General features: G+C 40.3%; 1 pseudogene; it reads left to right on the top strand.

Annotated features, from left to right (window-relative positions):
- The first annotated feature begins 359 nt into the window (after positions 1 to 359).
- On the top strand, positions 360 to 4620 carry LOC145469183 (uncharacterized; annotated as a pseudogene).
- Positions 4621 to 12996: the final 8376 nt, after the last annotated feature.

Below are 12996 nucleotides of genomic sequence, written 5' to 3'. Positions count from 1 at the left end.
TTATTCTGATGCCCCCAGTAAAGGTCACGTGACTACACAGGAGTTAATATCAAAATTACTTATTAGTTAAGTTTGAAAAAATCTCAGTGCAGGTTCTATTTCAGTGGAATGACCCTCAAGATGTACCAAAAAAGATAAAGTCCGCCTTGACGAATTACTCGTCTTCTGTCGTCTTTACACTGATAAGCAAAACCAACAGCTCTGAGAAAACTTGCTCAAGTTCGTCCAGACAGCCAGAGAACGCATCTCTAGAATAAACGGGACATTTTCTGCTCTACACGAATCCTCGTAACCAGAATTAGATGGTATATCTTTACAACAGATCATTCCACAATGGAGTATACTTCAGAACAATTGAACTATTTTCGAATTTGTTACATTGCCTTTAACTTGGTTCCCGAGGGACTACGACAAGTCTTCAAGCAAGAATGGGATTTCCTGTACAAACCAACACCTGGAGAATGGAAAGACACGCCAAAAAGTGGTTTAGACTTTTGTAATAAGGAGTCTAGAAAAAGCCGCTCCAAGAATGCACGATATTTGGGGACTATACAAAACGGTAACACGGCAGAGTGGGACTGTAGCTGTTTGTTTTTCGTGATCCTGTTCTCAGACAGCATTGGCACAACGCTGAGTGCAGCCATCAAGAAAGAAGTCGACGATCTTCGCCTAGTCCGAAATGACATTGCTCATATCAGCGAGGCGAAACTTACTGGTGCTGAATTCAAGGGTTATGTCGGAAGAGTGTTGCTGGCGTTCAACTCTTTGAGTCTTCCGATCAGCGATATAGAGGCGGTTAAAAACCAGACGAGCTTTCCCACGGCAGAAGTAAACAACTTGATGGCACAGGTTGCTAATCTTCAATCGGAATTAAAAGAAGTCAAATGTGATTTGCAAGTGGCACAAGACACGATACAGGAAAAGGAAGAGCAGGTTGAATGTCTTACGCAAGAAATTAATTCCAAAGTTGAGTCTTTTTGTGCTCTCACGTTTAAGCCATCTCACCAAATCATCAGACGTTCAAATGACGTCACAAGGATAATGGCAAAAATGCAAGAGCTTGACGATGGAAGTAACGGAGCAGTCAGTACCATTTACTTATCAGGAAACCCCGGATGTGGCAAAACTCAACTTGCGCGTCAAATTGGAGAAGAGTTCTTTACAAAAGGATCAGGTGAGAGTGAAAGCTTAACGTTCGTGGCAACCCTGAATGCTGAAACCCTTGAAACGCTAGCTGACTCGTACCTCAGTCAGGCTAAACAGTTGGGAATTACTGAATACGCCCTCGCCAAACTGGCTACTGCGGAGGAAGCCAACCCCAAGGAAAGACTTCAGCAACTCCAGTGTTTAATTTTCCCGCAGTTTAAACAGTTCTCAAAATGGTTAATAATAGCAGACAACATTGTTAACCTGTCCTTGGTTTATGAGTACCTACCTCAAACCGCCAGTGAAGAGTGGGGTCACGGTCGGGTGCTGATTACAACTCAAGATAGCAGTGCAATTCCTGCAAATGCTTCTCATACTTACCATGAGTCACTCAGTGCAGGAATGCAGCCCGAGGACGCAGTCGAGCTATTAAAACAAGTATCGGAAATGTCCAACAGTAAGAAAGCTCACACGGTTGCTGAGGAACTAGACTATCAGCCGCTTTCCTTAGCAGCTGCTGCATCTTACGTGCAATTTGTGAGTCGTTCTTCAACCTATGACTGGTCAAACTTCTTGAAAACACTTGCGGATGTCGAACGTGAAGTAACAGAAGAACGTCTTACTCAAGTGAATCCTGCGTATCCGAAAAAAATGACTGAAGTAATTCAATTGGCAATAGATACAACTTTGAAATGCGATGAGGTTCTTCGCCAGACATTTCTCTTTCTCTCGCTTTGTGATTCGGAACCTGTCCCAATTCAAGCAGCTGTCAACTTTGTCAATAATCGCACCTCGCGACAGACTGAAGAGTTAATTAAAGCAAAGATTTTAAACTCTTCCTTAATTATGCGTTTATACAGTGAGGATGAGGCACCCAGCTATTTAAGAGTGCATACCGTTGTTCATCAAGTACTCAGGAAAATGTCACTGATGGAGGTCACAGAGAAACATGAGTGTTTATCTGTAGCAGTTCAGGTTTTTCACTACCTCATTGAGTCGGAGCAGGATCGTTTACATGAAAGTGGGGATGTTTGCGTAATGCTACGTCGGATTACAACTCATTGCAAAGCGTTGTATGAAATTCTTACAAGCACTTTTCCTGCTAAAGTTGTTTGGGTGAAGGAGTTAGCACCCTTCATTTCACCTGACAATGTCGTTTCGTGGCTTTGTTCAACTGCTACTGTCTTTTATAACCTTAGTAATTTATCCAGTGCAATTCTATTTTCAACGTCAGCCTATGATTTTGTTCAATATATAAGTGGCACGAGAAAGGGCGACATAATTAAAGCAAATGTTTTTCGTGTGCATGGGTTAACATTGTCAATGAAATGCCAGTATAAATCATCAATATCGTGCCATGAGGAGGCTACCAAGATTTATACTGCAATTTACGGTAAGCATCATTGGAAGGTAGCCGCAAGTTATAACAACTTGGGCAGTGTTTATCAGCATCTTGGACACTTTAATGAAGCCAAAGAATACCACAAGAAGGCTTTGATCATCACGAAAGAGATTTTCGGCGAGGAACATGCTAATGTCGCAGCAAGCTATAACAACTTGGGAAATGTTTATCAAGCCCTTGGACAGTACAATAAAGCAAAAGAATACCTCGAGAAGGCACTGATCATCAGGAAAAAGATTCTCGGCGAGGAGCATGATGATGTCGGAACAAGTTATAACAACTTGGGAAATCTTTATCAGGCTCTTGGACAGTACAATGAAGCCAAAGAATACCTCGAGAAGGCACTGATAATTACGAAAAAGATTTTCGGCGAGGAACATGCTAATGTCGCAACAAGTTATAACAATTTGGGAAGTGTTTATCAAGTTCTTGGACAGTATAATGAAGCCAAAGAATATCACGAGAAGGCATTGATCATCAGGGGAAAGATTTTCGGCGAGGAACATGCTAATGTCGCAGCAAGTTATAACAACTTGGGAAATGTTTATCAAGCTCTTGGACAGTACAGTGAAGCAAAAGAATACCTTGAAATGGCACTGATCATCAGGAAAACGATTTCCGGCGAGGAACATGCTAGTGTCGCAACAATGTATAACAACTTGGGAAATGTTTATCAAGCTCTTGGACGGTACAATCAAGCCAAACAATATCACGAGAACGCACTGATCATCAGGAAAAAGATTTTCGGCGAGGAACATGCTAGTGTCGCAGGAAGTTATAACAACTTGGGAAATGTTTATCAAGCTCTTGGACTGTACAGTGAAGCAAAAGAATACTACGAGAAGGCACTAATCATCAACAAAAAGATTTTTGGGGAGGAGCATGATGATGTCAGAACAAGTTATAACAACTTGGGAAATCTTTATCAGGCTCTTGGACAATACAATGAAGCCAAAGAATATCACGAGAACGCACTGATCATCACGAAAAAGATTTTTGGCGAGGAACATGCTAATATCGCAGCAAGCTATAACAACTTGGGAAATGTTTATCAAGATCTTGGGCGGTATAATGAAGCAAAAGAATATCACGAGAAGGCACTGATCACCAGGAAAAGGATTTTAGGTGAGGAACATGATGATGTTGGAACAAGTTATAACAACTTGGGAAATGTTTATCAGGCTCTTGGACAGTACAATGAAGCCAAAGAATATTACGAGAAGGCACTGATCATCAGGAAAAACATTTTCGGCGAGGAACATGCTAATGTCGCAGCAAGCTATAACAACTTGGGAAATGTTTATCAAGATCTTGGACAGTACAATGAAGCAAAAGAATACCTCGAGAAGGCACTGATCATCAGGGAAAAGATTTTCGGGGAGGAACATGCTAATGTCGCAACAAGTTTTAACAACTTGGGAGGTGTTTATCAAGCTCTTGGACATTACAATGAAGCCAGAGAATACCACGAGAGAGCACTGATCATCACGAAAAAGATTTTCGGCGAGGAACATGCTAATGTCGCAACAATGTATGACAACTTAGGAAAGGTTTATCAAGCTCTTGGACATTACACTGAAGCCAAAGAATATCACGAGAAGGCACTGATCATCAGGAAAAACATTTTCGGCGAGGAACATGCTAATGTTGCAGGAAGCTTTAACAACTTGGGAAATGTTTATCAAGCTCTTGGACAGTACAATGAAGCAAAAGAAAACCACGAGAAGGCACTCATCATCAAGAAAAATACTTTCGGGGAGGAGCATGATGACATCGGAACAAGTTATAACAACTTGGGAAATCTTTATCAGGCTCTCGGACAGTACAATAAAGCCATAGAATATCACGAAAAGGCACTCTTCATCAGAAAAAAGATTTTCGGCGAGGTACACGTTGCTGTAGCAAGAAGCTACAACAACTTGGCAAACGTTTATCACGCTCTTAAACAGTCCAGTAAAGGAGATGAATGCCTTAAGAACGCCAGAGAGATCCTTAAACTGTGCAACCAATCAAGGAGGACAGAGAGTACATCCTTAACTAACGGCAAGTTGCCGCGGCTTGAGAATTGTTGATAAGTACTTCAGACAGCGTAACCAAACAGTGAGTAAGGATTGTTTTATATTCTATTCTAACAATTTTGAATAGGAATCGTGAGCAAACCCAGATCTCCTATGGCCAAGCGTTAAACAGAGTAAGACCTGGGTACGAAATTTTGAAGTCCAGTTTATTCCTCCTGCTCGCTCTTGGATTCTTTCTCTTTTCTGTTTTGTTTGTTATTTCTAACGTGCTGTTATCTGACACGACAAGGAACTACAGATGTGAACCCTTATATTGATTTCCTTACATGCATGATGTTCACAAGTTTTGTAACTTCATCTTGCTCAGTTACTTTTTAACCGAAACAAACTCGCCCACCCCGCATCCCTGCCCCACTCCGAGGGTGAGGGGGAGGTGCTTGCAAAAGCTTTATTTGGGAAGGCTCCGCCCCGAGGTCCAACCCCTTACCTTTTGTACACCGTTATTACAGAAAAGGTAGCCCTATCATATACCTTTTATTGAAAAAAGGTATCCCTTTTACATACCCACTAAAGAACGCTGCATCCCTTTTGCAAACCCCCGAAATAATGTTAATGAACAATATTACGGGAGAACATCAAGCATTAGCACAAGAGATGTGAATCCGAAAACCATGTTATTTGTCCAGTCCAAGTTTTGGCGGAAGTGAAGATGACAGATTTCCCTACCCTTTTATGTACCTCAACTTGTGAAATTCATACCCTTTGATATACCTGAAGGCCGTAAAAGGTACCTCTTGCAGGCGGAGCCTCCCAGTATAGACCATTATAGCGAGAATCCCTTTCCCTGGAACTCGACAACGGATATTTTTATGAATTTGTACTTCCAACTAGTTAAGATTGATTTCATTGATTTTCATTGGAGTGAGATTTGATCTTAGTAAAACCCTCAGAACAGTATTATTCAGAATATTGGATCTAAGTTTTGACGTGATGAATTAACAACGTCCGTAAAAGAAAGAAAACAAACCAAAAAAGGCCGATTCTCTTCCAGTATGACCCCGAGCTAGCTTGGTTAATTAGAGAGATTAATCAAACCACGTCGGAAACGGCAACGACAACGTCACTAAACAAAGGCTTAAGGAGCAGAACTTTTGCTGTGCACGTTCCTTTAACTCTTTGTACAATACTATTAGCCATGTTTTGCCAAACACCAATGTGAAATAACCAAGTTCTGCCTGTTCGGAGAACGTGAACCATGACGGCTAATTCTTCGTATTTCCCGTTAAGTGTTTTGGAATTAACGCTGGCGATACCCATGTAACTTGAACATGTTTTTAGACCGATAGGTGAACTGAACAGATCTAAGTAACCCCGAAATTCGAAGACAAAATCTCAATCTCGCTACCAGGGCTTTTTCTTCATATATTGGGACTATAGTAAAATCTAAATGTATTTGTTTTCAAGACGTTGTCATTGCTTAAGCTCCTTAACAAGAGATTTTTTATACGACTTTCTGTAGTTAGAAGTAACGATGTAAGACCAACATTGCATCTGCTAAAGCATTCAAACCATAATTGTTCAAGCCAAGCGGGTTATCTTCGTGCAGACCTTTTCAGCTGCCATAGTGGTACGAAGACGTTAGTGTGAGTCCCCGTTCACAATACGTTGGAAAAATTTGAAAACGCAGCGTTATTCCTACGGGGAGGCCTACCGTCCACACCAATCCATCTCGAAAACGGAGCTTTTCGAAAACGCCCTTTAAACGGGAGCAATTTAAAAACGCCGTGTTTTCAATTCCGTGTGGAGGGAAAACATTTTGAAAACGGAGCTTTTCGAAAACGATGACGTCACGATAATTATATTTATGTCATATCCCTGACCCAGTTTTCCTCAAACTTAATCCAAAATGACCGGCGATAGTTGCGTTTTGAAATTCTTCCGGCGTAGTGTGGACAGAGCCTTACTCTGGACGAAAACATTTTGAAAACAGAGATTTTTGAAAACGATAACGTCTTGAGCTTTTATGCCACACGTGATTGTTGCGTTTTTAAATTGCTCCGGAGTAGTGTGGAAGGAAAACATTTGTTTCTTTTACGGAATGAAAACTCCCTTTTCAAATTTCTCCAGCGTAAAGGAGATGGGGCCTAAGATGTTAGGAGAATGACAAGGAGCACAGAAGAAAACAGGGAAAGTGTAATAATTTCTTGTAGGATTGTTTCTATGACAACCGTTATAAATGTCAGACTAGCCAAATCACAGGTGATTGATTTCTTATTACAATGGTCAATGATTTGCACTTTTAAAATAAGGAAAATACTTGTATGTAAAGTTCGACTGCGTCATTGGTGGTGTGTGTAAGTTTAACTGAAGTAACACATAAGGTTAATAAAGTGAAATGTATGGTGCGGTTCTCTATCATTTCTTTGTACTGTACCCCAGAGACCCTTTGCATAAAAGGCGTCTAAATTTGAGTAAAATTACTTTATGCACCCTTAGCCTTTTAATTATTATATTTTTAGTCCAGGGCTCCTCTGGATGTCAGCCTCGTCGCTGAATGGGTCACCCTGGCTTAATAAAGTTTACCTTTACCTTTACCTTACCTTTGCCTCCTATTCATGTTTCCAGACAAAGGCTGTTTCACACGAATGTGAGGCTTAGGATGTATACGTAGTTTTATTCAAATCAAAGCGCCATTTATTTAAAGGGTCCATGCGCATGACTACCGTAGATTTTTAAAGATCCTGAAATAGTCCTTTTAACTGATGTCACGCAATATCAACAATTTTTTGCGTCTTGCATATAAACAACAACAAAAAAACGCTTCCATAGATCAATTTTTCGTGCCCAGTTAGTAGATAAATCTCACAAACATCGATTGCAAAGACATGGAAGTGTGGGACCCTAAATAACTAAGCGAAGTTTCACAAATATCGGTTGCAAAGAAAATGAGAGTCAGGGGATGGGATCCTAAACTTGCCAATTTTTAGACAGAAATCTATGCCAGGGATCGACGCTTGCCCCCTGGCATGCATTACTTTGTAAAAGTTGGCAAGTTCTCATAGTTCCGAAGGTCCCATATTTTCGTGACTTTGCAAGGTATTCCAATGAATTTTTGCATATTTACTAAATTCACCATGAAAAATCAAGCGACAGGGCTGATTTTTTGTTTGAATGAAAAACAATCAGAAAGGCGTGACATCTGTAAAAAGGTCCATTACACATGATTGATCTTGATGAGTGCTCTTTCGACATTCCAGGGACCCTGTTTGGCAGAATAATTTTCTTTTGTTCACGAGTCTGAGATGTTTAGTGTAATCCATATCACTCGCAAATGTAAAAAAACAAAAACAAACAAACAAAAAAACAAAAGCTCAACAAAACCTTCTTAGACTCGGGGTAAATTTTAAGAGTAATTACTAAACATATGTTCCATTTTTAGTCTTTCTTCACAAATAAAAACATATATATGTACAGTTTATGTCTTGTACAGCATGTTAGAGTAACATGACCTCGTGAAAAATAAAAAATAAAAAACGAACAAGCTGATTAGAAACAATTCAAGTGTTAGGTCAGTGAACCAGCTTCATGCAGAGCTCTTGAGATGCCAGTCTGGTGAAGAAAAAAAGCTTAGATCTCAGCTGGCCTATAATTTTTACTCCAGGTTCGTAAGTCAAACCTTAGCACCATGGAGAATGAGGAGGGTGGGACAAATCTTCCCTTTCACCTCACGGCTGAGGAGCCTTTAAAAAAGAAAAACAAAACAAAACAAAAACACTCAAAACTCTTTAGTTCTGAATAATGATCCATATCTTATTTCTCCTGAAACAATCAATTAACAACTGCCTCGCAAAGTTTAAGTTAGGTGCTTGAGATAGCCAGGAGTTTTCACTATTGGCAGCCAGCTGCTAGATGGAGACCGTTCCCATGGCCAGCTATGGGTGGCAAATCCTGGCAATCCAGCCATGAGCCCCACGTGGAAGGAAGAAAAACAGGCACCCGTCACACCGATAAAACGGTGAAAAGACAGGGAGGGACAGGGGAGGGAATCAGCCTCTGAGAAGAGTCTTCACGCTCAAAAAAACGCTAATACTCAAGAAAACGCTGACTAAACGCAAACCCGCTACAACGCCCTTTAGTCCAAGAACACGTGGAATCCTGACGCATGCGCATACCAAAAAACCGCTGACCGGGAAGGTAACACTTGTGCATTTAACTGCATTATATTGCAATGAGTACAGGTGACGAGAATAAGCAAGATCATCAACAAAGGAATATCGTCTTGATGTACTACCAAATTCCCAGAACTTCTTTAAAGGAAATGTATGCATGTCAGGAAGGAGAGTTAGTACAGTAAAAACCCACATATAAGAACCTAGAATTTTCGAGATCAGATTGAACAGGTTTTTATATTTTTGATTTAAATTCCAAATTGCAGTCTGTAGATTGTTAAATTACTAGGTACGTAGACGCGGATTTTTACTGTATTTCTAGCTTTGGAGTGTAAAGGAAAACTCTTACATCTTGGCATTTCCCACGTGAGACTCCAGCTCTTTCCGAGTCCTGCTGGAATGGTCCCTGACACATCTAATGTTGTTAGTGAAATCAAGAGAAAACCAGGAGCCATAATCGGGGACGGAGACCGTAAGCGCGCGCCATTTCTAGTATTGGGGCTGTCCTTATGATATGGGACAATTTTTCTATTTTTAGAACAAATTGCGCCATCCCGTGCGGCACACGCGCGTACATGCTGCGAGGATTTTTCCGGATTTAGCGCGGGGAAATGGCGTCCGAAATTCCCGAAATGTTTTGATACTTTTGGCCCACAACTCAATATTTTCATGTCTGTTGGAATTTTGCTTCAGTGTTTTCGTCGTAAGCTGCTCCAGTTTGAGTGAAGTAAGACACTGTCAAATTTAGTTATGTGCCGCTTTATATCACTGACCAAGTTGTGTTCCGCAGCTTCTTATACAAGGGCTCCACATTACTCCACTCTAAGTTTCACATACGGTTGAAGATTAACAGCTTTTCGAAAACGCGGCAAAACACTAGTTGGATATATTTGGATATAGCAGCGTTTCAGGACTTCAAAGTTTCCCTCCTCTTGCCACACGCTTGCGAGGATTTCACCAGATCAGAGTGTATTTCGACCGAACAGTAAAACAAAAAATAATTGCAAGTTTGAGTTTCGCCTGAATTGTAAGCAACGCTTGATGTTTTATCAAGGCCCAATAAGCGACAATAAAGTTTATGTCTGAAGATGCTGCTCAGTTTTGTTTATGTAAAAATCCAATAAATTGACTGTTGTCGATGAATAAGAACGCCCACCGATGCGTGTTTTGTATAGTCAGTAAAACATGACAAATTGGACTTCCCCACTTTCGAGTGAAAACGTGCATCGAACTCATGTATCTCTAGCTTTTAACCATGTTTAAGGTTGATAAATGTTTGAGAACATATTAAAAGCTTAGCTGAAAATATGTGAATACAGCAGAAATAATCAGCTTTCTTTAATCAACTCGAATAGTCGCGGTACTCGAATAAAGATTTCGATTTTGTTGGTTGAGTTATCAAAACTCCTTGTCTATTTTATTTTCGCAGTGTAAAATTTCACTATGTTAAAGAAACACTCATGATGTTAGTAGCCTTTTGGTGTTGGTGAAAATTGTTGCAGCATCTCGGCACAAAAGACAGCGAAAGAAATCTTTGGCAGTTAGCTGTCTTCTGTGTATTATCTTAAGCAAGCAATGAAAAATTTGGAATTTTCTTTTCCAGCTTGTGTGGCTACTAGCTAGCCAGGGATATGTTTTCTCATCCATACACTTTAGATCGGCTCCGATTAATTCAATTCAAAACGATTCAACTCAGATCAATTCAGTTCGAAACTTAATATGCGACTTGTTGTTTGATAAATTCTTGACATTCCTATATCATTACGGAGAGACTAACTATTTTAGCTTTTACAAATTTACCTCCCACCCGCTTACCAATTTCAAAGATGGGAAAAGAGCGCGTTTTTGTTCGAGTGCGTATTTATCATTGGTTTGTTGGTAGGGGGTGTCCATTTCTCTCTTTATTCAGTCCACAAACTGCTGGCAGCCTGTTTTTCTCTCGAGATTTAGCCTAAAGGAGAATGGGACGAGACATGACCGCGGCAGGCACCTTCCTCCCCACTCGGCCATCGCCATACTGTCCTTTTGCGTTCACGATGATTAATTACAAACATTCGTCTAAGTGACCCTTGAAGAAAAAACCGGCTGCAAGCAGACTATTCTGTCCAAGATAAAACATCCTTCAAAGCTCAGAATAAATATCATCATTCTTGGAAAAATCCATGCAAATTAATAAATTTTGCTTGATTTTCGTTTGCTTCCACTGACACTTTCCCTTTATGTTCCTTTCCGGGCCGCCAGTCGTGGAAATTTTTGATTCCCCTATAACGAAGAGGTATATATATCATTTTAATTTAAGTGGACGGCAGGTTGTTTGTCACACTTTACCTGACTATTTTTGCTAAATAAAGAAGAATAAAGATATTGTTCCAATAGATTTCTTATAACATTTTTTTAACTTTAGTAAACTGCTGAAAAAAACAAAGCAATTAGATGCTGCCGGGCTACAAAGCCGGGAAAGCTAATTTGGTTGGTTTGGTTCCTTTTGTTTGGTCTTTGCACTGATAATCTTCGCCTATCTCATGTCACATTTATGTAAAATCCAAGTCCAACTCGATCTTCAACTCGAAGTCCACAGCCCCAGTCCAACTCAAAGTCCAACTCGAACTCGAACTCGAATCGAAACTCGAGGGATTATTCCTCCCAATGATTTAAGCTTACAGTTTTGTTGAGATAAGCCTGCACTTATATTTCATTTGCATCAGGTTTATGTAAGTTTTTATTTAGACAGATGTTAAAACACGTTCAAGAATTATATTTTGTAGCATGAAACAGCGAAACAGTTCTTAATAATTTGACTGCCTGGGGTTGAAATCAGAGGATGCTTCAATACGCGGGATATATGTAAATATGTTTCGTTTGACCTGTTTGAAGTTTAGAATAAGACTGGAGAATTTCAAAGGTGTATTTTCCCGTGTGTGGTTTAACATAGCGATGACCAGCGATCGCCTTACTTTTGCTTCAGTGAAGATTGACAAAAATTATTCGCTGACTCTACCCCCGTGGAAAAGTTTGTGTCACAGGTTGTCACGTGAGCAGCCGCAACCAATTGGAATGACGTCACATAAACACAACCTCGTTCGCAGGGTCCTCTCTCTTCCTCCCTTGAGAAAGTCCCCTGGTTGCGGCTGGTCACGTGTCTGTTAGATTTTAGCAGATTCCAGAGATGTGATTGAAGGGAGGGGCTGGGAAGTTAAAGTTTGTCTCAGCACAGAGCTTGCCTACTGAGCCCAGTAGGGAGTGGAATTTGTAACCCTGCCGTTGTGGATCGGCAAAAATCACAGCGAAGGCATTGACACATTCGACATAGGAGTTCAATGCGTTCAATGTTCGGCTAAAAGGTTAGCTCTGCATTTAGCTGAATTTTGTTCCGTCGATAGTTGGACGGTCTTTGGAATTTGTGGCAGTGAAAAAATTTGGCAAAGAACTTGGAAATGACGACCACCACAATAAATGGACCGCGCGGTGAATTTAATTTTATTTTTCATTCGGCAAAATCACAACGACGGTATTTAATCGTTCCGTTAGAGTTAAATACGTCGTATGTTCGCCTACAAAGGTAGTTTTGAATTTGATTGAATTACTCTCGTCGACAGTTTGACCGTCATTCCATTCTCTTGCGGCGAAAAAATTTTGCGAAGAACTTCTGACTTCAACAACGTCTGCGCGCTGAATATTAAAGCTTGATTTAGCTTAAGCTTATATTTTTCGATCGGCAAAATCACAACGGCGGCATTGATGCATTCGTTTAGAGTTTGATACGTCCAGTGTTTGGCCAAGAGACTCTGAATTTGATTGAATTCATCCAATCGAAAGTTTGGCGGTCATTCGATTCTATTGCAGTGAAAAATTTTATGAAGAACCACAGGTTAACCGGATCCGTGGTCATTAGGCAGTTTAGATGACGTCATTTTATCATATGTTTAGAGCAACAAAGCTACTGATAGAAGCTTGCTATCATACCTTAAAATAGACTTCAGTTATTGCAGATTGAGAAAATACGTGATAGCACTTGTCCCTCCACATGGTACAAAAAAATCACTTTTGGGGGTCTTGGCCCACGGACTATGTCTCTTATTCTAATACCGTAGGACAAATTTTTCAAAATTCGCTCAAATCTCGTTTAAACTCTCCAGGATGAGAAAAAATGACACCATTGAATGTTCAAGAGTCTTTATTCGGTAAATTACCCATACATTGAACAAATTTAATGTCAACTCCTGATCTCCATACAAACTCTTATATTTTAGCCACAGTTCCC

The sequence above is a fragment of the Orbicella franksi genome, chromosome 15 (genome assembly GCF_964199315.1).
Source record: "Orbicella franksi chromosome 15, jaOrbFran1.1, whole genome shotgun sequence".
Lineage (NCBI taxonomy): Eukaryota > Metazoa > Cnidaria > Anthozoa > Scleractinia > Merulinidae > Orbicella > Orbicella franksi.
Note: the sequence above shows the minus strand (reverse complement) of the source record. Positions and strands in the feature narration are given on the sequence as shown.